This window comes from Corvus brachyrhynchos, unplaced genomic scaffold (genome assembly GCF_000691975.1).
Source record: "Corvus brachyrhynchos isolate BGI_N302 unplaced genomic scaffold, ASM69197v1 scaffold101, whole genome shotgun sequence".
NCBI lineage: Eukaryota > Metazoa > Chordata > Aves > Passeriformes > Corvidae > Corvus > Corvus brachyrhynchos.
Window position 1 is genome coordinate 8,730,441 of NW_008237239.1, and position 27,428 is coordinate 8,757,868.

The 27,428-nt window shown below is 38.8% G+C and overlaps 1 long non-coding RNA gene across 14 annotated transcripts in view; it reads right to left on the minus strand.

The window, feature by feature from the left end:
* LOC108445582 overlaps positions 1-27,428 on the minus strand; it is a 188,492-nt gene that overhangs the window by 108,312 nt on the left and 52,752 nt on the right. For 10 of the 14 annotated variants that reach the window (XR_001860500.1, XR_001860494.1, XR_001860497.1 and 7 more), the window contains 5 exons: positions 26,126-26,234; positions 22,598-22,673; positions 20,064-20,235; positions 11,556-11,615; positions 9,298-10,483 (listed from right to left, as the gene is read on the minus strand). This is a non-coding gene — a long non-coding RNA (uncharacterized LOC108445582). The remainder of the gene's footprint in view (positions 1-9,297; positions 10,484-11,555; positions 11,616-20,063; positions 20,236-22,597; positions 22,674-26,125; positions 26,235-27,428) is intronic. The other 4 variants (XR_001860496.1, XR_001860505.1, XR_001860501.1 and 1 more) reach the window with 4 other exon arrangements.

A 27,428-nucleotide genomic window follows, 5' to 3' on the forward strand; every position in this document is an offset into this window, starting at 1 on the left:
TTGTAAATGGAAAAGGACAGATTTTCCCCAAAGAAAAAAAAAAAAAAAAAAAAAAAAGAAAAGAACCCAGAAACTGTGGTTAGTGAGATCTGATAGTAGCAACAGTCTTTGTATGTTAAAAGACTCTTGGGTTTTTCGAAACTATATCTAAAGATTTCACATTAAGGATAACAAAATAAAGAATTCTTTTGAAGCAACTTTTCTCTGTACAATGTGAAACATTAAAAAAAAATATATCCCCATTGCAAATTATGTTGAGAAACTGGCAGAATACTAGAAAAATTTATAGAGGGCACCAAACTGCTGAGAATTCATTGTACAGCTGGCAAGTGCACTCCTACCTACTAGTTGCTTCACATTTAATAATGCATGTTATGAACAGATGGGTAGAATGTCAATAAGGCTCTCTGTATCATCAGTGGTAATGAAATAGTGGACTTTGAATGTTTAATAGCACAGAAAACAAAAAGCTTAGAGGAAATTTGTCAATGTCATGCATGCAATACTTCAGCAGTGCTTTAACACTGTTAGTGTGAGGCCATATGTTTCTTCTAACAGGATCTACTGTAGCTGGGTGCCAAAAAAAGTTTGACACTTTTTTTTAATTCCTACAACATGTTAAGAGCAATACCCTGTGAATCAGTCAAGCAGAGTAGTCAGCAGAAGTGCAATATCATTACTCTTTTAATTCCTTTTCTCAATGAAAAGAAATTAAAGGAAACTTACCAGTAAACATTGTTCTTTAAAACTGTTTCAAAAATGCATTTGAAAGTAATCTCTTTACAATTAAATATAGAAATAAAGGCACTAACATGTATTAGGTAGTATATCTCATTGTCAAGAGCTGTAGAAGATGTGAATTTAGAAAATATTGCAAGTATAAGTAAAGAAGAAAATATACATAGCAGCACCTACAAATCAGACACATAAAAAGGAATAAAATAAAAATTCTCTTTGGCAAATAATCTTAGTCAAAACTCAGCTAAAATTTCCAGGACAAATGCCTTGGAATAGCCAAAATGAAGAGGGATAGCAGCAAGTGGCCATTCTGAGATGCAGACCTGGGAATAAGTGGGAATGAGCGCACCAGGCACAGGCTTTCTCTGTAAAATGGATGGAGAAGCAGCAACCTGGCAGGTAGTGACACCTACAAAGGTTACAAGGGCACCTGGATTGGTGTTTCCACCCTGCACACTTTTCAGGGAAACTGTCCTTAGTATTTCAGGAAGTGTCAGACAGCTGTGGCAGGTAAGCCTCTGTGAAACGGCGAGATCTCAAGTTCCACAGTACAGCTGGAATCCTAAGCATGTTAAGTCAGCAGAAATCAATGCAAGTTTAACTATTGATTCTGAGAGAACTATTAGACAAGCACTGGGTCTCTAACAGTCTGAAAACTCTTCAGGAAAAGCTCAAGTACGAGCAGAAAACCAATACTTTCTGCCTTGTGACTCACTTGTAAGTGACCAAACTCCCTACCCCACATTGTCTCTCCTCAAAACCTTCCTGGGCTGCTCCAGTGCTACCCAGTCATGATGCCCTCAGGTGCACACCATGCTTGTCAGCCAGGACACCAAAAGTGCCTCTGTTGATTTCAAAGCCACCACACAAGGCCACTGTGGGATGGGATCTCTACCACTGCTGAACTCAGTTGTGAAAACATTCCTTGTGTTCAAAAGTAATTAGAGAATATTGACAGACAAACAACATTTCCTTAGAAAACCAAGCTAGAGATAACAGTTGAATGCTGTGTAAGCCATTTCAGTTTCTTTCCTGCAAGCCAGAACACTTATAACCAATAATAACCAAAAGAGTTGCATTTAAAAGAAAGCAAATTTTTCCAGCTGCCTCCAGCTGCTGGTCTGTATAGCGCCAGTACCCACCAGCATGCAGCAGGAGACTGCAACTGTTTCCTTGAAGAAGGGGAAGGATGTGCAGAGAAGCAGAGCCTGTCTCTCAGTGGTAGAAATGCATTGGCTTGCCTGTGCTCTGAGCTGGCACAGGCTGGACCCCTTCCTCCAACCCTGAACTATGCAAACACAGGGCAGGCCCACACTAGTAAGTCTCCCTGAAAACTTTTTGCAGCTCTCTGCATTTCCCTGCATAGACATATTTCAATTTCTCCTGAATAAGGAGCCAAAATTCAACCCAGGACTTCCAAATCAGGCCTCACACTTAAGTAGAGCATCACCCTCCTTTCTCTTGCCTTCTACTTCTTGGGAAATACTCTGAGTTCTGACCTCAACAGTTGCACCTAACAAGAATGAAGTGAATTTTGTGCAAGCTGCAGAAATACAAAGACTAAGCAGTATGCAGGCTTTCTGTGAAGCAGAGCACCAAGAGGTGAGAAATTAAGAACCAAGTAGCAGTTGGGGATCTGCACTCACAATGGCTAGAAGAGCTGTGCATCCAGAATTAGAAAGAAAGCAAAGGGACCTATCTCAAACCACTGATGAAAATAGGCTACTTATAAGATTTCTCATAGCTGGAATCTCCTGTGTTTTTTGAACCCTAAAAAAGCAAACCTGAAGAAAATGCTGTGGCAAGCATCTGACTGTTGTATGGTTTGAAGGTAAATGTAGTTCACAGCCTAGAAGGTCTTAGGTGGGTTTTTCAAAACCAAAAAGATATGGATAAACGGAATAAAGTTTCTTAAAGGAACAAAAAATCTGTAAATATTTAATGTGTAAAAGCTATCAAGGAAAAAGGACACAACTAGAAATAATGGAAAGAAAAAGCTTAAGCTCAGCAGAGTATTGGGAAAGTCTTCCTGACAGCGAGATGTATTAGCCTGTGAAATGGTCTCCCAAGGAGAGATATGGAAGCTTTCACTAGGGATTTTAAAAACTAAAGTTGACATAACACTAAAAAATGTTCTCAATGAAATAATTCTACACTGGAAAAAAAAGCAGGCAGGATGATCTATTATGTCTTTCCTAAGTTTGTTCAGCCTTTGAGGCTTTAGGAATATATCCTGAACAGCCAAAGGTTATCAGAAAGGAGCTTCTTCAATTAATATGATGAACAACAAGATTACAAAGGTGATCACTGTGAAAGCCTATTACAAAGCATCTCTCTAAATACTAAAAAAGGAGATGCTTTTCAGACAATGGAAGTTTTACCCAAGACCTGACAAATATAACCTCAATCCACCAGCTTTCAAATACACATTCAGTTTTAAGTATGTCTTTATTTCCCATTAATTTAAAGAAACCCAAACCCATGTCTGAAATGAACTTAGAAGAAACAGGCTTCCCAACAGTCTTTGAAAAAATTCATACTCTGTACACAGACCTGGGAAATGCTATGAGTAACCAGATTTAAATGAACAATACTATTTGGTACACAGGTATATTAACACCTTTCAAGTCTCCACTGACATGTTCTGCATGTCTGTGTTGAAACTGTTCTGTCTTATCATACATGTATATCATTACCAATATCAATATTTAGCACATACTATGTTTCATTCACTGCTCTAAGATCGTTGATGAATAGCTAAACATAGCCATGGAAATAAGTGAATTGCTGAGTTAGTGGCTGAGAATGAAAATAAAGAAAAAAGTGGTCAGTAAATATAACCTACAGTATTTTTTTCAAGTTTGTCTTGCCAACAATTTATTAAATACTCAGATACAAAGCAGTTGTAAACTATTTCATCTAGGAACATTACTGAGGGTAAATCAGGGCTAATGTAGAAGGAGCTCTCCATTTATGTGCTTTAAATAACAACACATTACTTGTATATTTCAAAAAATCCATCCTCTATATCCATGGATATGCAATATATAACTTAAGAATAAAAATATCAAATACCTTGTCACCCAAAAAGATGCATTTGCAAATATTAAGTGACTCTACAACACAGGTACCCCTCACTCTCTCAGTCGTATTTTAAGTCCTTCACCCCCCTTCCACCAGGATTTTATCCCAAAATAACTCCCCAGTTTGACAGAAACACAAAACATCTTCACTGTCAGTCTCAGGAGTTTCTTATAAGGAGAGAGAGGGAGGAGGAGAAGAATTAGCTCATGGTCTGCACTCCTACCCACCCCACTGCTCCTTGGGCAGCCGAGTACCCCACCACCCCACAGGGACCACTGCTCCTCTTCCTCCCTCCACCTGGCCCCTTCCTACCTTTTCTCCCCACACTCTCTTAGTTTTCCCTCTTATTATAAGACTTTTCACAAGCATTATTATTATTATTATTGTCTGAGTTTTACAGCTGGTACATCATCCCCTGCTGCACTAAATCAACACTTGTGAAAGCCGCAGCCTTCGAGTGACTGAGTAGAGCTGCTGCTTGCAGAAGTGTCAATTTGGTACAGCAGGGGATGGGGTCGCAGCTGCTGGAGAAGAGAGGCCCTATTTTATGCCTCAAAATGATAAAAATGTCAGAGGAGAGGGAAATCTGTACAAAATACAAAAAGGGTGTAGAATGAAGAAAAGAAAGACGAGGAAGAGGGGAAAAGGGTTCAAAAGAAGGAAGGAAGAAGAAAATGACATTGCACAATGGAACAAAATCACTGCTGAATAAGATACAGGATTTTTGTAAGTAGGTGCTTTCAAGTTGAAAACAAGTCATATGCATATAAAATACATACCTGATGATAGTATCCTGCTTTGGGAGGGGATATCTGGCTCATTAAACTGAAATTATTGTCTTAACTACATCCGTGATAGGTTAGGATATGTTTCTAAGCACAAATGCTGGGCATAAAAAGATTATTACACAGAGAGCTTGATTTTAAGTGAAAATTTTAAGTAGAAGACTGAGAATCCTGCATTCAAAAATTTGAATCATCAAAAGTGAACAGAAATTCCATGTTCTGGAGTAAACTTGGGCACCTCTAAATCTATCACTGTTTAGAGGCTCCCATTTGAAATTAGGTACCTATTCTTTTGAAAGTTAAAAGGAAAATAAACCAAAATAAAGTGTAGATCCAAAAGAAGTCACAAAACTCATATGTGCTTTACACACTATATAAATAAGCAAATCTAATGCATATTTCAAATCCTATTGTCAATAATGTTTTGCTTTCAAGGATTGCCTTTGTTTCTTCTAATCTCTTTCTGGGAGCTGCCACTTTACTCTCTATTAATTTTCCAATGTGTACGTGCAGTAAGGGGACAAAAAATGGACAATATACTTAAACACATAGCTCTGCTAAGAAAAAGAAAAAATAAGCAAGTACACCATTTACCTATTTCTGTAGAAAAGTGAATCCACCTCCCCTGCACTGCTGTTATGCTTTGACAGACCATGGCATCCCAGGTGGAGGAGAGACAGGATTCCTGAAAAAGCAGTGCTCTGCTGCAGAATTGCCTTCCTCAAGGCTCACAGCCCTCTCAGCTGCACGTGTATCATGCACAGAATATTTTGCAACCATGAATATAGAAAGTTGCTACTGGGTAAGCCCTGGGTGTAGAGAAGGCTTGGAAGAGCAGAGGTGCCACTTCCTCAGCAGTTTATTGAGGACCACAAGCAGCCCAGCTTAGCTGAAATGCTGTGCTCAGAAATCCATCCTGCTCCCTTTTAAGCCAAGAGCAAAGCTCCTATAAGTCTCCAAAATTTGCCTCTATAGGTCACGTTATATATACACCTAAGCAACCTCACTTTCTGTCTTTGTTGCTTTTCCTTGGCAATGCCACCAATCCAGATACTAGATGAAAAGAACAAAAGTCAACAAACAAGCAGACAGAACTAAAAATCAGAAGCCAAATGAAGAGCCTTTCCTATGAAAGGAAAATATATAGACTAGCTATTCCCTAACAAGACAATTCAGCTCTGCAACACTGTTAAAGAGACAAGGCAAGTGGGTCTCGTGAATTTTACACAAAAGTTTCAACAATTTCTCTTTAAAATATTTATGGAAAGTTCATCAATTCATCTGGTCCAATATTTAAGCCACTTTGACAAAAGCAGGACTTGGTTTATAAGTCTCACAATCATTGATTGAGATGAAGACTTTATGAACCTGCAGGGCTCCCTCCCTGCATTTCAGTTTTTGGTAAGGTGCGTCTCAGATGTCCTGCTGCCAGGGTGGATACCTAACCACTGTGTGCCTCTCTCCATGCTCTGAATTCCTTGTCCCTAAGCGGTCAGAAAACAATGAATTTGTGCTTGGTCAGAGCCAGGGGAGCCCAGCCAGCAGGCGACACCCAGCACAGCCATCTCCAACCAGCTCTCCTCCCAGGAGCAGCTCCCGCAGGACTGGCCTGGGAGCATCCTGCAGGGTGTACCCGCATCCTGCAAGGTACACCTGGCTATACCAGCACATACACAGCAAGCTCCTGTGCTCCCAGAAGTTAAACACAGCTATTTGGCCTTGGAAGACCCCAGTGCAACCCAATGCCTGGCACTCCTTTGGACTCCCAGTATTTACAATACTTGTGGTTCCTCTGGGTGTTCCAGCAGTCCTTCAGTCAGGCAGCCTTTAAACAGCTGAAGGTCTTCAGATTTGTTTGTGAGGGTTTTAAGGTACCTTTGCATTACCAGCAGCACAGGTAGCAGGGCCCAGGTGCACCATGAGTGTATGTTTTGGGGCTCATGTGAGAGTGGGGTGGAGGTTTCCCAAGCTCTCCCACCAGAAAAGCTGTGTGATCTGGGGACACTTGGATGTGATAACCCAAAGGGGCCCTTCCCCAGGACTATACTTCTCCATGTTAGGGCTTGTTTTCTTTTTACTTGCACTGTGTGGCTTGACTCAACACACAACCTGCGGTAATACCGCTCTCCTCCTCTTCTTACCTTATCTGGTCCCTACGCTATTCGTAAGGTAAACTTTCAACATTCACCATCAAAAGGCAGAGAGATGCAGATTCTGCCTCAAGGAAAAGTCCAACATGGATACATGTAAAGAACGAAGAGTGTCATATCTTTACCTGGCCTTGGAATATAACATAAGCCATTTTTCAAAGACTTCTTGGAAGGAGCATATTTGCAGGACAGATTTCAAATGTGGTCTCAAAACTCAAACACTTTATCACAAGAATTTATTACAGCCCTTACGTCCGCTTCATTTTGCAAAGTAAATTGTACAGCCCTTCAGCTCCTATCACTATTCTGTTGCCCATCTGGCAGTCATCACTCTTTATTGATGCTCACATTTGACTCTGTGCTTCATGTTCATAAGTCTTGAAAAGATACAATCATTCCTTTCTTTGCAATTTGTCAAATTTAAACACAAATATAAAAAAAGGCTACAAAACCCTCCAACATCCAAATATATGAATATTGAAGTCAATAATCAACAACTACTAGGTTAGGTATGTGGCATTGTTTTTCTCTAGTGGTTAGACTAACAATGCAAATAGCAAACTAATTATTAAATTAAAACCTCCTTTGTTCAGTTGATCGAGCCATTAGGTGCTAAAAAAGCCATGTTTGGGTTCTAGCAAGATTAACATCATGTCATCTCACTATATTATATCAACATATTGATCTACCAGTCTAATTGTATAGCATTCTTCAGGCTTGTTCTAACCTTGCACAAAAAGGCCTCCCAGATCAAGCACAGTTCTTAAGTTAGATACAGCTCAGCCTAGATAAAACATATGATATGCAAAAACAAGATCAAAAGATGGGCCCCCCTACATGTTAGGCAGTTCATCAGTTCAAATACTTCTCTAAACCTACTCCTTCCAGCAATACCAATGTAATTGAAAATTTCTTCATGAACAAATTTAAAGGCACAACAGTGACAGTAAGCAAATTAATAATTATCAAACAGATCTGTGCCCTTTTCATCTACCTTCTTCAGCTGGTAGGTATTCATTCAGCTCATTGTGTATATTGAATTACAAGAATGCCTCAAACCATCTTCAGAACGTGTTTTCACAGTATGAGCAGTGGGACTACCAAAGACAGAGAGCTATTCTCTTCCCACCAAATTCCTCTGTCTTTTAAAAGATCTACAGTGTTTCCATGAAAAGTCCTGCAATAAGATCTCCTCAGTTACTCCTCAGCATTAAATGTGCTTCCAAGATGAAAAAAAAAAAAAAGAGAGAGAAGGAGGAAGGGAGAAAGGAACCTTTTACTTTGATCTTTACATAAATCACCAATTTAATGTAAACACACACAGAGTGTAAAGCCCCAGTTCCTTAAAATGGGCCTAATTTTCGACTGTCACTAATTCTTTCTCCAATGTACATGTTTTCCTTCCCTTGAACTAGTGGCAAAATACCACTGCCCATTCAGTAGCAAGAGTCAGGGCAACTATTCCTGGTCCCCTAGGGTAGAAGTTTTGCTCTAGAGCTGTGTGTCACTCTGAATTGACAGATAAGAGACTTTTCATGGTGCTGAAAGATGAACCATGGTTAAACAAGGACTCAAACACTTCAGTAATCCCTGCTTTGAATGGGGTGCAATAACTGCTCTGTCAAAAGGTCTTGTGCTGGAAATTGTGTTTGGTCCCTGATTTACATTGGTGACAAACATCGGTTTCACTTACCGTGACAAATGATAGTTACTAGTCATGGTGTTTATGGCACACTGATGCCATACTGGTAGGCACAGTATAACACAACCCAAACAGAGCAGAAAAAAAACACATTTTGGCTTTGGGCAAAATCAGTGTGTCCTGCTAACAGAATAGATCAAGATAAGGAAATACAGCTGAGCTAATAATATGCTGCGTGACACCAGTTCCCACAGTTTCTAATGCTGCGATGGCAGAACTTCTGGCCTGCTTTCTACAAGTCTTTATTCCCACCAGCTTACACCTCAGAAAGAAAACCAGTAGAAAGCAGCCAAAAATTTCCTCCCACAAGAAAACTTCCCTCTATCAAAAAAACTAAACAAATACATTCCAAAAAGATTTATAAATCTGAATGTTTGTAACACCGGTTGAATTCCAGGAATTTTTGAAGTAACTGATTTTTTTAAAAAATCAGAATTCACAGCCTTTAATAGTGAAATGAGCAGGTACTATTAAGAAATAACCATATTTTACACAATTATCCATTATTGTCTATTTCAAAATAGCCTAAAGTTGCATACATATAGCCGAGAGTACATTCCCAGTTACAGGACTACCACAGTACATTTCCCACTCTTAGGATTTTAATTCTAAGAACTGACGTGAGTCGCTGTGCTACTTGGGGTGGCAGTGAGCGTTTGGAGGATACCTGAGAGATGGCTATGCTGGGCAGAGGATGTCAGCAAAGGGCCACCTAAAGCTGTGCCCATCCCACAGCCCCTTCCTGCCCTCCCACCAGCCATACTGCTCACTGCTCCCAGACCCACCAAAACAGCCACTTTCCAGACTACTCTGCAGAGCAGAACAGGATTTGACCCACCTTTTACCCAAAACCGAGAGGTCTTATCAGCTCCTACTCCTCTCCAGCCCAAACCCGTGGCAGGACACAGCCAGCTGCAATAGTCTCAGATGCTGCATTGTCCCATAAACACTTCTGGGTTATTTCTAAAATGCTCTCAAAGCACAATGAGGGGAAAAAACATTACTGTCAATTAATTCTCAGCATAACAACAATTGTGAAAGTGGAGCAAATATTTATTTTCTAACACATGTGTTGCCATGGAAACAGCTGCAAGACGCCGTTTGCTCCAGGGGCTGTGCCAAGGCTCAGGTGCTGTGCAGCCCTCAGGACCCCGCAGCGCCGGGCTCCAGCCAGGCAGCACCCGGCACCCGCGGACAGCAGCACCCAACAGGAGGCTGCACATGCTGGCACAGGCTGCCAGGGAAGAGGACGGGGAAAGCAGCACTAATTCCCAGAAAGCTACTGCAATTTACGCTTGAGCAGCTCTGACCTACTTTGGAAGTAGCAAGTAGCAAGTTATCTCATTAATTTACTCAAAATAGCAGATCATTCTGTGTGAAGAGATGAAAAACAAAATCCATCATTTTGGTGGTTCTCCCTGCAGTGGAAATGAGACAACTCGGTGCTTGTCACTGCAGCTGTAGTTTCTTCTCTGAGGTAATAAACAGGTGACCAGTAGATCTCTAGTTACATGCATGTGAGACAACAACTGAAGCCAGCAGCCCTCTGCAAGCTGCGCATGGGAGAGGCTGCTCCCTGCCAAGGCATCCCACATTAGAGCTGTCAACGCTGAACAGAGCAGTCCTTGTCCCACGCATGGCCCCACAGGAGTCTCCCTCAGTGAAGGGCTCTACAGCAATATTTGGCAACTTCTAAAAGGGAAGTCTACCCAGGTTTTGGTTTCTAGTTGGTCTACAAGTGTTTTTCCCCTCAAAGTTTATTTGTCCTTTTAAAGGACATATGCATAGACTTGGTAAAAGCAAACAAGAAAATGTAATTAATACTAACCCTATAACTCTTTCATTTTGCCCTTAACAAATCATTCCTTGATCTTTTCTGTGTGACTAAAAATTGTTTTGCCTCCATAAGTGCAATTAATTTTGTTTAAATTTTTATATTATTATTGTATCTATATATTAAACACACAGTGCATACATACATGAGCACGTTCAGATAGTATTCAGATGGAGGCGTGGGAGAATTCCTTTAAAAAAAAAAAATCAATATTTCAGTCCAATTATAAAAGAAACCAAGTCTTCAAACACTGGAGTACAATGTAGCTACCCTAGAGAATAGATATTTGGTTTTCTGACCAGCAGTAACAGTTTGTAATTGAACAGCTGCAGAAAAGAGAGGAAACAAACATACAACAAATTAGTTTTCAAGCCCATGTTCATAGAAAATTTCTACTCTATTGAGCTTTTGATCACAACATAATAAACAGAGTTCCTCCCTTCCTTCTCTGATCTTCTACAAAACAGATTAGAACAGTCTATAGAAGTTTAACCTATTATACTGCATAATCCCTCACTCACGGAAGCAAATTAGGCATATAACAGCTCAGGAACTGAAATCTATTCACAACTGTTAGGCGTGTCAGACCCCAATTAGTAATTCACTTATTAAACACATACAATCTTTTTCCAAAATTTTTCACTATGTTCTGCTTAAAAATGGTAACTTTTTCCTGTAGTTTTGGTTTGGGTTTAAGTGCCTCTGTCATTATTAGTATTGCAAACAAGGTATCAACCAAGATCTTAATCATACTTATTTTAAAAGTGCAAACCCTGTTTCTAGATTTTCAGAGAGAGTGGAGGAATGCATAATAAAACATGAATTTAATTCATATATGTGTATGTGCATCTGTTTATTTTGGTATAGTCTACTGTTGAAGTCATAAATGTTTTGATCCATTGACTGTGTTTATTCATTTCCCATTTTCAGGAAAGAAAGAAAAAGAAGGTTCTTTACTACAGTACAAAGAAAAATGTTCTAATACCAAAAGATCCAATTAAAATAATAGGGCCATTTGTTTCAGTAGGATTTCACACATACAAGAGAAATACTAACCCTTGGGAGAATGTTCTCAGCTCATTTAACAATATATGTTTCCTCTGATATGAAAACTTTAGCTTTTGCATTATAACATCTTTGCTAACAAGGCACACGTATATATCTCATAAGTAGACGAAAACACAAATGTGGGAGGAATTATAATAGCTCTTTATCCATACTGCACTCCTCTCAGGATAGACTTGCATCTGTTGTTTACTCACCTGGGTAGCTTTTTTCCTCTCCACACATTTAAAATACACACTCAAGAAAGACTCTCTACTCTGAAAGACAATAAGAGAGAAGTGAAGAACTAGGATTCACCGGTCAGGAAAAAAAAAAACATGAGGGTAAACACAGGAAGAATTTGTATCCCAGTTCCAGAACTACCAAAACATTTCAAAGCGTATCTGGCGTACATTTTTTCCCCCAGCCAAAAAAAAGCTAATCTGCTCCCAGAGCACAATGTATCCTAGGACACCTTGGTCAGGGAGGCTGGGCACGGCTGCACAGATGCCAGTGGCTTCTGGCACCAGCCAGGGACACCAGCAAACCTGAAATCTGCAACTCAGGAGATGTAGTCCTTACCCAGGCAGCCTTGATAGCAATGAAATAGGCTAAAATTATTAGGTCATTAGAAGTTTAGTTCCCATTTTTGTGTACCTGGAAAAAATTCTGATTGGAGATGAGCTTTTTATTTTTTAACTGGTTTTAGGAGTCAGTTATCAATAGTCAGGACAGGATCTGATGTCAGTGAACAGTTTCTAACACTTGGACATTTTAACATTACAATAAATTCATGTTCTAAAATCTTCCTGTTTATACCAGCATCTAATTTTCTCTGTTTGTAAGATGAAGTTCAAACTTGACCAGTCAAGCCATTAATGAGGAAAGATTTATTTTCATAGATTACTTTCCACTGGCTACCAGCACACAAATATTTCTACCTAACCATGAGGACAAATGTAAAACTAAGATCTGAGACGTCAAATCCCTAAAAGAATGTAGGCAATAATCTCGAATTACAGATACAGTCCTACAGTCAAAATGTCAAAATTATGTCGAACCAATTCAGGATAGAAACATGAATGATGAGATTAGGCATTTCATAAAGCCTACATAAGGGACACATCTCTAGGAAAAAGCTGGTCTCTGAATACTTTTTTTCTGCAATACAGTACTTGTAAGTCTAGGACTAAAACTTGCACATGCCTTGTATATTTGATTGACTCCATAAGGTTTTCATCTAAATTCAAAATATAACTGTGTTTAGACATATTTGAACATTTTATTGCATTTAGTTATGAGAGATGAATTTTTCCTGAGAGAACCTAGGGCACACAACATTGCCAGATCATTCCAAACAAGTTAATTCTGAAATGGGCTTGAATCAATAACACAAAATAGGCGGTAAAGCCAATTTTTACGGTAGTCATGGTTGCATAAAATAATATCAAGACAGTCAGATTGTAAGCTCCCTGCATCACAAATATAATTTGCAACCAACTCCAAGCACAAAGAGGAAATAGATAGGCGGAAGAGATAGATAAAAACAAATGATAGATAGATAGGACAAAAGGAACTGGAGGTAAAGAAAGAATGCAGAGTAGTTGCCATTCAACACAGCGTGAAGAAGAGCCAAACAAGTGCAGCGTGTAAGTAATTCAAGGTAAATAGAATGCTTTTCTTTCATTTAGGCTTTAAAATTGTTGTGAAAAGCCTCTTTTTTCACTCTATCTGTAAGACATAGGCAGACAGGGGATGAATGTGTAAATAAGTATGTCACTGCAATGCATGGCTTTTAATGAAAATGGATTTTTAATGATCCCAAAAGCTACATTTCTCTCTGACTTGCTCCATTTCCAGACTATCAGCATGAAGTACGCACAGCAAATGCACTGGTTCAGCATGTCCTTCACTAAATCCCAGGACAACCAAGCATCCAGGCACTGTAAAAACCAGAGTTGCCATTATGCAGAGCAGATACAGAGAAGCTGCACGTCCTTCATTGCTTTTATTGAACTTTCAGAGTTCTGTGACACCGCTGTGCCTTCTCCCACAGCAGACCCCAGTGTGGGTTACCTTGCACTCCACATGCATAAATAAAGGATGATGCATGGCAATGTGCCTTCCTGTCATTCTCTGCCTCAAGGACACTTGTTAAAAGTGTGCCATTCCTTCCACTCCCCCAAGCAGGCACATTGTGTTGAAGTGCTCCATGCAAAACTCTGAGCACACAAATACCAGAGGATTTAGTTCACAAACGAAGAAAAGTCACAAGGGGGAAAGAGCTTGATGCAATCCATAGCCTTCTTGCTGTCTGAACACAATGAATTCTTCTTTCCAATGTCAAAGTTCCCCTTTCAGTCAGTAATAAACAAAAATCTCACTGAAAAATGTGTAGAAATGTACTGGCTAGTATAAATAACATTTTTTCCTGTTTTTTTCATGTAGGCAATAATATTTTTTTTTTAGATTTCAGCATCATCAGAGAATAAATGAACATTTTCCTTACTTTATCACGATCCATGAAGTTTTATCTACAAATATTTCCCAGAAGGTAGGTCCATGGATTAGGAAACTGTAATATAATTGTCATAAAACCAAGATAGCATTTAAAATGGGCTCGGACTCCTGCATTCACTTCATGTTCAATGCTTCAAGGTAAGCTTTTTGCAATCTATGTTACTTGGACGAAAAAAATTTCCATGTTTATCTCCCATGTTATCATTTTTACTTCTTTGAAATATTAGAAGACATAGAAGGAATCCAAAACTAGAACACTCATGAAAAAGATAATGACTGAGGTGCCACACAATCGGGTAACAAATGCTTCCATCCATTAATGAGTCAGAGGGCACAGCCTTTTGAAGGGCTCCACAGAATCACAAAATCAAATCTCTACATTGCCAATAACAAACAAACAAACAAACAAAAACTCCCCAAAAAAACAAAACCACAAACCAAACAAAAAAACCCCAACATTTGTTGGGCACTGTCAAATTCATAATTTTTTTCCATTTTGCCTGCTCTCCTGACTCAGTGTCTCCCAATTAATATTTACCAAATGTCTCTCCCTTCTTCATTTAAATCAGTTCAAAAACTGCACCTGCTTCATGAGACCTGTGTGAGCTTCTGACAGCTGATATTTGAGAAAAAACAAGTCAACAAATTTCAAAATCCTAAGTAACTACATTAAACTGTAATCAAGAAAGAGAGTGGTAAGATTAGCTCTGCCAGTACAAGGCATCAGCAAGGCAAGTGGGGGTGCCCCAGTGACACAGGTGGAAATATGGTGCACAGCCTGGGAAGGACTCCACACATCTCATGCCATCAAACGTGGCTGAAACTCAGCAACAGCACACAGCAGTTACTGAGTGCCCTGGAGACACCAGCATGGCCATATTCACCTCATTCCTCTAGAAAATAAGCCAAAAAATCCTTGCAAGAGTGCCACAAAACGGAACAACAACAAAATCAAGGTACAGTATTCAAAGCCAGAGCTCATTTTAAACAATAAAATGTGGGAAGAGCTTCGAAAACAAGAAGCAGCTGCTGAGAACAGCCAGAGGATGCAGTCAAAACCAAGGCACAGACAGCTAAAGTCACTTGCCAGTGTACAGATTCACCCCAAGTTTCACTTAAAGTTATCGGTGCTTCTACAGCGTACAGGGGAGGAACCGGATTTGCCCTAAAAGGCTATACAGGACTCTTTACATACACTTTTGCTAATACACAACAAAATAATTTATACAGAACTTTTGTTGCTTGATTTTAGCAGTTCTCCCACATTATCTAGATGAGAGACAATTGCACAATGGTAGGTAAATCTTGTTAGAAAGCATCCCGAGTAAGAGGGAAGATAACATCCATCTTGCCACTAAAATACACAGAAAAGATCACAAGCCTGTGTTGTGTATGCTGAGGTACTCTGCCTGGGATTCTTTATATAAAAGTTGGTGAGGAAGAGACTTGCAGCTTTTTGAAGCAGTTTCCTTCAGTACTGCCATATTTCAAATTACTTTTCTTTTCCTGACAGCTATTAAGGAACTAGTGTTACTGGAGCAGATTATCAGCCATAGGACTGTCTTCTATGGCAGTCAGCAGAGTCCCAAGCCCGCAGGAGTTTGGTGGATGGGTCCAGCTGCTGGTCCAAATCCAGGAACTGTGACATGACCCTGAATGTTAGAGGTTCATGGCTATTTCTGCGTATTACTTAAAAGAAAAAAAAATTACTGCAAAGAATGCAGTACCCTCCATTCCAGAGTAACCTTAAAAGGATCCCGGTCACTCCTGTACCACAGCTCATACAAATTAACTTCTTACATGTTTCTGTCAAGCAAATGGACACAATTCAAAGAACAAACATTTTAAAAAAGATATTTTAATGTGTTCTTTTCAACTGCCTTATTTAAATTGTATCATTTTTCTAAAACAACACCTTCTACCCTTGAGTCATATTTGTTAATTCTGTATTAAAATGCACCCCCTTTCTCACTAATAGAGTGTTTTAAGTTATGCTCACACATTTTTAAATTCCATATCAAAACCATAATTCACGTAGACTTAAGCATGGGGTTAACTGCAGATGCAGACAGTTAACATATTCTGTATGTTTTACACGTATTTCAGAGAATGCAAGTTAAACAATATTTAATCAGCCTAAGATAAAAGTTTATTTCCACTGACTTGAACTACTTTTCAATGTGAAAGACAAGTCAACCAAACTAAGAGAAATGAGCTACTACAGACGATACTGTCTAACTCTACCTAAAAGCTATTAAAAGTCTACAAATTTTCTTCATCCACCACTCACAACAAGGAATCCCTTACAGCAAGGTGTTACAGTGGGGCTACTGCAACACGATGTATCAAACAACGAGGCCCGTGGAAAAGAAATATATACGGGCTGATTCTTGGTAGATGTTTCAGAGATGTTTATTTCCCCAGCCGCATGGCCGGGGCTCTGCCCAGGAACTGAGGCAATCACAGGCCCGAGGGTCCCTGCCCGTGCAGGGGAACACAAACCAACCAACGGGGAACAAGGCTGACCAAAGGCAAGGGAAACCCCATGCCTCCCCCCAGGGCCCCTCTCCCAGGACGACATGGCAGGGGAGGAGACCCCAACAGTAAGGGACATCACTGTTTCTGTCTATTCCATACATTCTCTTTTTCTTGCTTTCTCTTTATTCTTGCAGTCTAACCATCTTTCTCACTCTTCATATTCCCTCTGATTTCTGCTTCTCCTCTCTCTTGGGTGCACTCCTGCAGCAAGAATGCAATGAGGAAAGCTCAGCCCCTGCACCAGCTGATCACCCAAGCTGCTGCATGTTTACTCCTGCAACACCAGGTTAAGCCCAGGATCCCTCGTGTCATCATCGGCAAAACTCATTCTCGTTCCACTTTTGAAGTGCACACAAATAATTTTCTGCCCAAAATTCAAGGGTTTTTGCCCACCCCCAGAAATTCTTGCTAAACTTCTAAATTAATTTCTCAAATGAATTTGTCAGCCAATTATGGTTTTTTCCTTCTTTATTTTTCAGTACATCAGTTGCTGGATAAAGGATTATCTTCAAATACCTACAGTTATTAGTCCCCGACAGTTATCTCAGTAGTGACTACCTCAGTCTTTTTGCAGTCTGACTATATTAAGCACAGGCAGATGTGCTACTGACATCCATATGCCCAAATGTAAAGGAATGCCAGCAATTTCAAATGAAATCACTTTTGTTTGTTATATGTTACTATCAGTGTTAATGCAGCTCTTCAGTGGCTGATCTCATTTTTAAAATTTTTACCATCTCCTTTTTACTTTCAAAATGCTTTTTATTCCCCTGTTGCTGTGAAAAGCTGGCTATGTGTATAAACTCTCTTATTAAATGCTTTCCAAGCTAAGCAAGGTAGCAAAAAGAAAATGCTTCCTCCTTTCATCGATATGTGTCTTTGAAATTATGTGAGTATATTGGCTGTACGTTTGGGCATTTTTTGAAGAAGAATATTTAGCCAATAACATGATTTAAACTTACTCACAATCCTCAAAACACTGCTCATAAATATCTGTAAAAACAGTCTCATTTAAGTCCTGAGAACACGCCGCAGTACAACCTGCCTGTAAAACACATTTGGGAGATACAGATGAGGTTCTGGATTTCCAGCTGCAGCAAGGCAAAAAATTTGGGCATTTTTTGAAAAAGAATATTTAGCCAATAACATGATTTAAACTTTCTCACAATCCTCAAAACACTGCTCATAAATATCTGTAAAAACAGTCTCATTTAAGTCCTGAGAACACGCCGCAGTACAACCTGCCTGTAAAACACATTTGGGAGATACAGATGAGGTTCTGGATTTCCAGCTGCAGCAAGGCAAAAAAACCTCATAACCATAATCCAAAGAACCCTTACCAGTTCTTGCACTATTTTTTTAATACTTTGTTAAGAGGTTGACACAGTAGTACTTATACCCATAAATAAGATATTTTTATTACAATCTAACAAAATCAAGACCGTAAACGTGATTCATTTTTTTTAATAACCTTAGTGCTTCAAGACTTCCAATCCTAATGGAGCAATCATGCATCACTGTTGTGTTCCAAAAGAACTATTAGGCTCTGTGCTGTGCTAGTGTAATTGCAGTCTAATGGTTTACACTATCATAATGGCACTAAATATTTTACTAAACGGAGTACAATATCTAAAAAGTGATTTAAATTGTTCCAGCTTTAAGATCGTACATCAAAGAAAGAACTGTTCCTTTCTCTCTGAATTGAGAGTAACAAAGGTGTCAAAATCTTGTTTCTCTTAATAAATTGGTTAAAACATAACATTAGAAGCAGAGTTTAAAAATTACAGTATAAAATGACTCAGTAAAAAATGAGAAGTATTAAAATATTTTGAGGCATTTTGATGCTCTGCTTTAGCAGCCTGGCATGGTTTAAATTGTAAGGTTAACAAAAGATACAGAAATACTCTATTCAGAGTCTAATCTGGATTTTTTTAACCAGAATTTCTGATTATTTACTTTAACAAAACTTTTAATAAAAATCCCACTCTGTGTAAGTGTAGCATATCATAACAAATCATCTAAGCATTAGATAACATAATTCTCCTACTTTTGTGATAAATAACACCAGCAAAGCAGCTGAGATAGCAGCAAGCCCCGGCCGTGTTTCCCTCCCCGGAAGCCACCGTGCAGCATGACGGGGCTGTGCAATGACAGGAGTGTGGTGACCTGCCAGTAAACTGCTGAGGACAGAAGGGCACAGACCCTTCACATGCTCACAACGTTCTGACTCACAAAAGTGACTGGATGAACAAAGTCAGAATAACTGTGTAAGGAGGGACCGTGAGTGACAAGGATTTGGTAAATCCTGCCATTACCACACCAGAGTAGCCCTAACTGCACCTGCAACAGCTGCTGCCCTACTCCCTTGGACAAAGCCAAAAATATCTGTAACTCCAAAAGGGGGAATGAAGGTAGTACTAGAAGTGCCCAAAGCTTCTGAGATTGCCTCCAGAACTCCTGAAATTTGTTTTTAAATATCTACTTCTCCTAAAGCTAATTTTTACTTAGTTCATTTCGTTATTTTTGTAAAAAAAAAAAAAACAACCAAACTCTTTTTTGACTTCTAGTTGTAGCATTAATTTACAATGTTTTTCAAACACCATTTCCTTGGAAAACAAATCTTTTCTTTTTCTCAAAAATCATGACTTTTTTTTCAGAAAAGATTTTTTGACTTTGGACTAGGACACCAGGGGTTTTTTCCAAAATTTTGTTTACAACTAGTATTGTCTACAACACTGATCTGTTTAAAAAAAAAATAAAGAGCAAAAACATGTTTGTACTATCTAGAGAACATTTTGTGCAGATCATAACTCCTTGATTTAGGGACTGTCAGGACCTAGGATCACTCTGTACCTGGAGAATAAATTAATTCTGTTAAAACAGAATGAAATAAAGCCTGACTTTTAACTCACACAGGAACTATTTTTTTTAAAACATGAAATATAGTGAATTCAGTAATGTGGTACTAAATAATCTTTGAGCTTGCACAAAAGTGCTAATAGCTAGAACCAATTATAATGCATCCTGTAAGTGAGAAGCTGTAACTTTCTAACATTGATGGTACATTCTCCTTCTAACCAAGCTTTGCTCAGGCACAGAAGCATCTCTCCAGCAAACACTCCCACAGGACTCAATATCTGCACTACATTAAAAAAAAAAAAAAAGCATTTGCTAAGGAAAAATGTCACTTAAACCCTCAATATCTGCACTACATTAAAAAAAAAAATAAAAGCATTTGCTAAGGAAAAATGTCACTTAAACGAAACTTCAACAAAACATCAATTTTGCCAAAAAACATTGAAACTGTACTTTGGGCTTTTTTCCTCATTTAAATTTTTTCTTTTTTTAATACTGATACAAAAAAAAAGGGTAGAAAATCTGTTTTCTAAAGATCTCTAGGATTTATTGATACAGTGTACAGACCTAACCTATTACTCTTAGATAATTACCTTACACAATATTCTACTTACATGGAGAAATTTAATTTTAATTTACAGTTTAATTGTCCTACTTAAGGTAACCCTGTCACCTGTGTCGCTTTGTGGCTCATAACCGTAATCCTCATTTAATTATTTACTTCAAGAGAGTATTTTAATTATGGATATTACTATGCATGTAGAGTAACTTATACTCAAGGGCAGTGAAAATTTATACAGTAGAGCGCTCACCTGTATTTCCACGCAACTCCATGTGCAGTGGCTCGGCTGCAGAGGCTACTTAGCCTGCTGAGAGATGTTCTTCACCTTCTCTGGCCTAAGACCACATCTGGGGTGCCTGAAAACAGGCAGGACCACCAGGGGACAGAAGGCTTGGATGATGACTGCAAGGCTCCCAGCTGAACTATAAATGAGACAAAAATAACTTCTTACATCTACATTTGACCCTGCAAATAACCTTTGGACGTGGGAGCAGGCATACAGCATTGGCTCTGGGGTGAGGTCACCACTGTGCCCCATTTCTGTGGTGATCAGTAATGGAGCGACCAAAAGAGAGGCACAGAGAATGAGCCTTCCTCTGATTTATTTCTTGAAATTCGAGCAACCAGTGATTTATGGGTTTCCTAAGATAGGGGCTGCCTGTCATCTTTTTTTTTTAATAGCCATCAATTGACCAATATTCTATGAAATTATCTAATATCTTTGCAAACTAGCTATATTTTTAGTTTTCAAAGTATCATATCACAGCAAGCTCCATCATTTAAAAATAAATTTAAAAAAAAAAAAAGAGAAAAAAAATCACAGCTTTGTGTTAAGCTTTAAATTTGCCAAATTTTTGGGTTTGTGTGCTATCACTGGGTCATCTTTCCAGTAATTTTAACTTCCAAAGCTGACATTTCATCATCATGAGTGGCACTATACAACTTCTCTGCTCAGCACTAAGCACTGTTTTTCATTGCCTTAAGTCCCAATAGGCAACTTTAAAAAACTGAAAATATTTTAATTTTTAGCATATTTGGCACAATAGGAACCATAGCTCTGCAGGTACACCCAGCCAGAAGGGATGATAAGGGATGCCTTATCCCCAGGCTAGCCAGCAGGTCAGCCTGGGGCAGATGGGGGCAAGAAGCTGCCCAGCCTCCTGTTCTACATACAGAAAATATGTGCCAGAGGGAAAAAAAGGAGCCCAGGTTCTGAATGTTTTTTTACCATTAAAACACTTCCAGCATTTGCAGTCTCCCTGATTTACTGTTCAGTACTCCTGACTTGCACATCCTGCTTAATGCCCAGGGAGCCAGGCAGCCCCACAGGCAGTCAGGGGTGTTTCCAACTGGGATCCTTCCCTCTTGGAGGAACTACTTCTGCAAACTCCCTCCTACACAGGAGGAGACACCAAAGCACTGCCTCCCTACCAGGAGTCAAGATGAGTGGTGGTGGGATTTCTGAGGGACACAGCTCTCCAGCACACCCAGCAGTACAGGAGGGGGACATCAGGCACATGGGAACCACAGGCCACCCGCTTCTGAGGTAAGTGCCTCTCACAGCTGTCACTTCATTATTAACAACCACCATATCTTCATAAGATGCTTATCTTTTTTAATAAACAGAAACAGTTACTAAGGGTTTTGTCTGGTGCTTTTTAATTTTTTTTTAATATTGGAATGAATCTAAAGAGCTATAGTTGTTTTCTTTAGTATCTACCTTTCTTCAGTGATGAATGTTTTTTCATGAGCAGTGTCATTACATACAATTTTTATCATCCAGATTGTTCTATTTTATTCAGCAACCTAGAAAAAATTTCATTTTTCTCTTTGTAAAGAAGTGACCTTCAACCTACAATTTGTCTGCTGCCTTTCACAGTATCCTGAGCACAGCCATGGCCCCTAACAACTGAGGGCATTCAGCACGTTCCAGTATTGAGTATATCACATTTCCCATCTGAAATTGCTTACCTCATCAGTCACTACGGGCCCAGTTTGGAAGTCATTAAAAATAATGAGAATGCTGGCACTTCTCCCAGCAATAATGGCATTGGATTCTGTGTTGCTTTTTTACTTTACGACATTTGTATATATCCACAAATCATTTAACTCTTATCTTTGTCGTAGCTTCAATGAAACTAATGGCTGCTGAAACTGTGTGGGCTTTATTCTACTTTTTACTTAAATAAGCTTCTGCCCACTCCCTCATAAAATGACACAAACACTTACACAGCATATTGCATCACAAAAGCCCCAAAGTGTTTACCAGGATCACTATATCCATCACTAAAATGCACACACTTCTCAGTCAAACACTTCAGCTGACAATAAAGTCACAAGAGAGTTTTCGGAATGAAAGCTGAAGAGTAACAAATCCAATTTGTCCAAAACAAATTTAGAATCAGGATCTTGCATTTTCATCTCCATCTGTATCTACTGTAGCATTTCCCTCCTAGCACCATGCAAAAAAATCTAACTCCATATTAACCCACTGAGTAACAACATCACTCCTGCAGTGTCCATATCTTACAAGCTTTGACAAGATAACGAGCTCTCAGGAATATGCTGCAGGCCTTCACAAAATGCACCTTTAGAGTTTCAACTAATTGTTGGAAAATGCATATTAACACATATTAAAACCTTAAAAGATTCACCCTTAATATTCAAGGTCTATCTTAGGGCTAATATAAAATTTCCCACCACTGCAATTTTCCTGCTAAGAATACGTATGATTTACATGGTTTGAAACAAATAAGAATAACACAAATATGGAAAAAACCTCACCTTCTTTAGACGTGTGAGTTCTTTAGCGCGTTTATTTGCTTTAGGCATACATTTGAACTGTGTATTGAAAACAGACCTGTCATGAGGACAAACACAAAAGTTACAGATCCAGCCCTTCTGCATAGGAAGTGTGATATCTCAAACTCGTAGAAATTAATCACAGTATATAAAGTGAAACATACATTTTGACATCATCTGCTCACAGAGGAGGTATCTTTAAGATGCAAAGATTGCATCTTGAACACCAGTCACCTTGGAAGTCCGTCCACAGTGTGAAAAATCCAGAGACCCTGAACTGCTGCTGAAAGCTCTATCTTGTCAAAATCAGTAGGGTTCAATATCACTAAACTGACTACCTAGGTGGGAGCATAAAGAAAAGGCAGGTACAAGTCAGATAGTAATAATTCTAACCAATTATAAAACTAAAAGTACCAGACTTAATAAAAAAGTTCCCCAAATGCTTCATATGGTGAATTTTAAAGGTGTTTTGATGTTATTATCAGTATATGTGAAAATCTGAAGAAGAACATTACCACTGCATAAAAGTTAAGCTGAAAGCCTATTTTATAAGGTTATTAAAAATACATTTTTAAGGCTGTTAAATGTTTAATACCTTTGCAAAGTGGTTTTTTTTGCATTTATTTCCAAGTGCTGGATAAGGTCTGTGTTTAGGACACATATTGCTTAATGTCCCTTTAGTTGGTGTAGCACCTTTAATCTCAAAATATTTTAGGCCATGTTACAAATACTTTAACAAGTCACAAAAAAACAGAATCGCCCAGCCATCCATAGTAGTAAACATGTATCATGAGTTTGACTTCTTTTATCTATTAGAACAAGGAATGAAATGACAGCAAACTAGCTTTATGATTATCTATCTAGTTTGAAATTATCTGCCACATATCACCCACAGAGCTACTAGTGCAAGCTACACAATTTAAGCAACAGGTGCAGATGTTCAGGCATCATGAGTGATGTCACCATTTTAAGACATGAGAACGTCCTTACACAGTACAAATAAGTGAAGAACAATGTAAAAAATTGATTTGAAAATAATATAGAACAGGAAAGACAAATAACATTGTGGCAATTTAATTTTATTAAAATAGACATATGCTTTTAGAACATTTGAGGAAATTGTATAGTCCATTTTCTCCTACAGAAAATGGGAAAATGAAGGTAATAGTTTTCAGATACCGAGAGCCTGCCTATGGCTCATTATCCAATTAATTGATATGAGTAAATTAGCTAAATCAAGCTAAATGACAGCTAGTTGCTCCACAAAAGGTAGAAGTATATCAGAATAAGGGGCTTTCAGAAAATTAGATCAGTGCAGAGGTCTTTCCTTTTGAACCTTAGAAACACATTAAAAGACATTTCTATCTTCACTTTTAGAAGAAGAGCATTTAATAAAAGGATGACAAGTAATTTGTATTCAGAAACTCACAGAGAAGATTACAGGTGTTACAGTAGCAGTGGAGAGTTTCATTGCAAAAGCATGACAGAATTTTTTCATCTAGACCCTCTTCCATGAAATGGATAAGATCTCTCATACCTACTATCTCACATGTTCCTCTCCTATCTTCCTTAAGGAAAAAGAAGACAGCTTGGTAGCTCTGTTCTTCTATCCCCTCTTACCACTGCACTTGGTGCACCCATCCTGCCATCCAAGGTGCTTCTTTTTACACAGAGACAGGAATGACACACAGAACATCTCAAGGAATCTTGTTAGTCTCTTATGAAATTACATGGGATAACCACTTTTTTAAGGTCTTGTAAGAATACTGCTTTGGTTTTGTGCAAATGTAGGATGGTACAGGGGATAGCACAGGACTTAAAATACACAGTTGAATTAGTCAGGGAAAACTGAATCTGGATTCAGTACTTTGGGGGCCGAATTAGAAATTTAGTGCCAGGTAATGCAGAAAAAAATATAAACACCCCCCCTTTTGTTTGGATGTAATTGTCAATGCTGACTAAACAGCAGGGTTGAAATCTGCTCTTAGGAACAATGATCACATAAAAGCTCTAACTAAACTCCTAAGCCCGAACTCTGTTGCAATAGGGAATACACACTCTCAGGCTGCACAGAAGCTTCCATTATGTGAAAAAGAAAAAAGCACGGCTTTTCTTACCACTGAGATACTTCCCATGCTTTTTCATTTCAGTGGTGGTTTGTTTTCCACCCTCCTCCTTCCTGTCACCTCAGACCATGGCAGCTCAAGTGGACAATACAAACAGATGGGACATTTCTATTCATCTCACTCCTCCCTCATTTTTTGTTTGTTTTTGTTGCTGTAGTTTTACATGCATCAAAATGAGAATTTTGCCCAAGACACTGCCTGTGTTAAACAGCCCGTGTCACTCAGAGCTTCTGAGCACCAGGTATTCACTGATGGCTTTCAAGTAGATCCTGAAGTGGCAGCCAAGAATTTACAGCTGAGGGAGCTGAGGCTGTTCAGTCTGGAGAAAAGGAGGCTGAGGCAGACCTTATCACTCTCTAAAATTATCTGAAAAGAAGCTGCAAGGTGGGAGGCAGTCCTGGGTAACGAGCAATAGTATGACAGAAAATGCTTCAAGTTGCACCAGGTTTAGATTAGATATTAGGAAAAAATTCTCCACTGAAAGGACTTTTAAGCACTGGAACAGGCTGTCCAAGGAAGTGGTTGTGTCACCATCCCTGGAGGGATTTAAAAGATGTGTAGATATAGCACTTGGGGACATAGTTTAGCCATAGTTTTGGAAGTGTTAGGTTAAGGGTTGGACCTTGGAGGACTTCTCCAACCTAGTGATTCTGTGATTCTCTCTTCCCAAAATATTGCACATCAGTACAAAAAAAACAAGCCTCTGACTTTCACATCCAAATGTTAGCTAAGAAAGTGTTTAACCCTGGAGACATTTTCAGAACATTAGTTCAGAGCCTTTGCACAATTTAATCAGAAGTAGTTTTATACTCTGATTGTGCAATTAAACACAATATACTCTTACAGTTGCCATTTATCACACTGCTACCATATCAAGTAATCTGGCCAACAAAACTGTCTGGTACCTAGGAGTGAAGAAATTAGAAGGATAATGTTCTGAAGGAAAGCAGGTCTATCCAACATTTTACAGTACTAAAAATACCCTTGGGACTTGTTCTGATACCTTGTAATTATGCACACATATCCTGATTTATGGTCCGTGTCTCCCAGCTCAAAGTAGTACGCACTCTGTTTCATATCTTGCCCTATTTATGTGTAAAATAGTTGCATCTGTAATACCATAAAAGAGAGGACAGGCTCACTGCAGGTTACTATCGATTTTATATGAGCATAGGCATAATCTAATGATCCTTTTCAACTAAGGATAAATATGCACAATTTAGCCTTAAACATATTCAGTGTCAGATCATTTCAACTGCTCCCTTTGAGAAATATGCCTGTTATGTTAAAGATCTCTGCTGTCCAGCCTCCTTCTTAAGAGTGGAGAGTGTCACAAAGGAGACAAAGATGTGCAGACGGGAAAAGGGACAAGAAACATTGTTACCTGTGCATCAAGAAACATGTCTGCTCCAGGCCAAACTTGTGAATTCATGTTCCACAACTTCCCCCTGCTTCTCTCCACCTCTACATGACCCTGCTCTCTGACTCAGCACCTACAGTAATTAATGAAGAAAGAGAATCCACCTTGTCCAAGTGAGTACCAGCAAAGAGAGGGGTGGTTGACAGGAAAATAGATAAGCATTTTAGTGTAATAATGACTGAAAATACCCTAATTAATAGGTATATGCAGGTCTGTTTCAAAAGAAGAAAGGACAACCTGGCTTAGACAAGAGATCTAATTTTCATTCCCCAGGTCTGCTCTGCAACCCTCACACAACCCCTGGCATGCGGCTGAAATCCTCTCTTTGGAGATGGAAAGCAAAGCAATTGCTAAACATTCATTTGTTAGTGGGTTGTTTCGTTTTGCTGGGTTTGTGTTGGTTTGGGGTCTTTTTTTTTAATTTTCCATCAGTTTCAAAATAAGAGAGCACATGCAGATTTAAAGTTGTAATGTGTTTCTGTCCACCTATTACATGCTAATCTTTAAAAGAGGAAATGTGATAAATGCAATGGAGTGGCCTTAGCTGCTGCCTGTACAAGGAAGAGCTGGAATCTGCATGTGCTAACAAGGGATACAAAGCCCATACCAGGGAGAAGGGTCCTCAAACTGCAGCTAGGGTCATTAACAAACTTTTTTTTTTCCTAATATATCTTAAATGTGGTTTACTGTTGGATGCATATTTATTCACACCTTTTGCACAAAGGAAGAAGGTTTTGCAGTGTTCTTAAAATAATTTTGAACAGGACTCTGTCAACATAAGGTCCAGCTTATCCATGAAATAAGTCCGTATTTTTGCTGATTACTTTTTCAAAAACAATTTAACTTGTAGGCTGAATTCAAGCCTTATTTCATTTCACAACACAGCTTCAATTTTGTGTTTGCCAGTTCTGAGAACTCTGTACCCATTTCTTACTCGTATGGATACAGTTAAAAACGTACTAATGTACCAATAATAAACTTGCATTATTAACAATCACTGCAACATAATTAGCAATTCCCAGAAAAAACTACAACCCAAACCTGAAAGGTACATAATATTCTTTTCATTCTTTTATTTTGGTATTAAACTACATCTATTACACATCGTTTATCTCTTCTTAGTGGTGGTTCGACCAAGTTCTCCTACATTAAGATTGAACTATTTTTTTTCCTATTCAGAAACAATTAAGATTTTTGTCTTCTGGAAGTGGTGAATGAATTGAGATGCAGATCAAATTAATATTTTCCCCCACAGCTGCACAAGCCA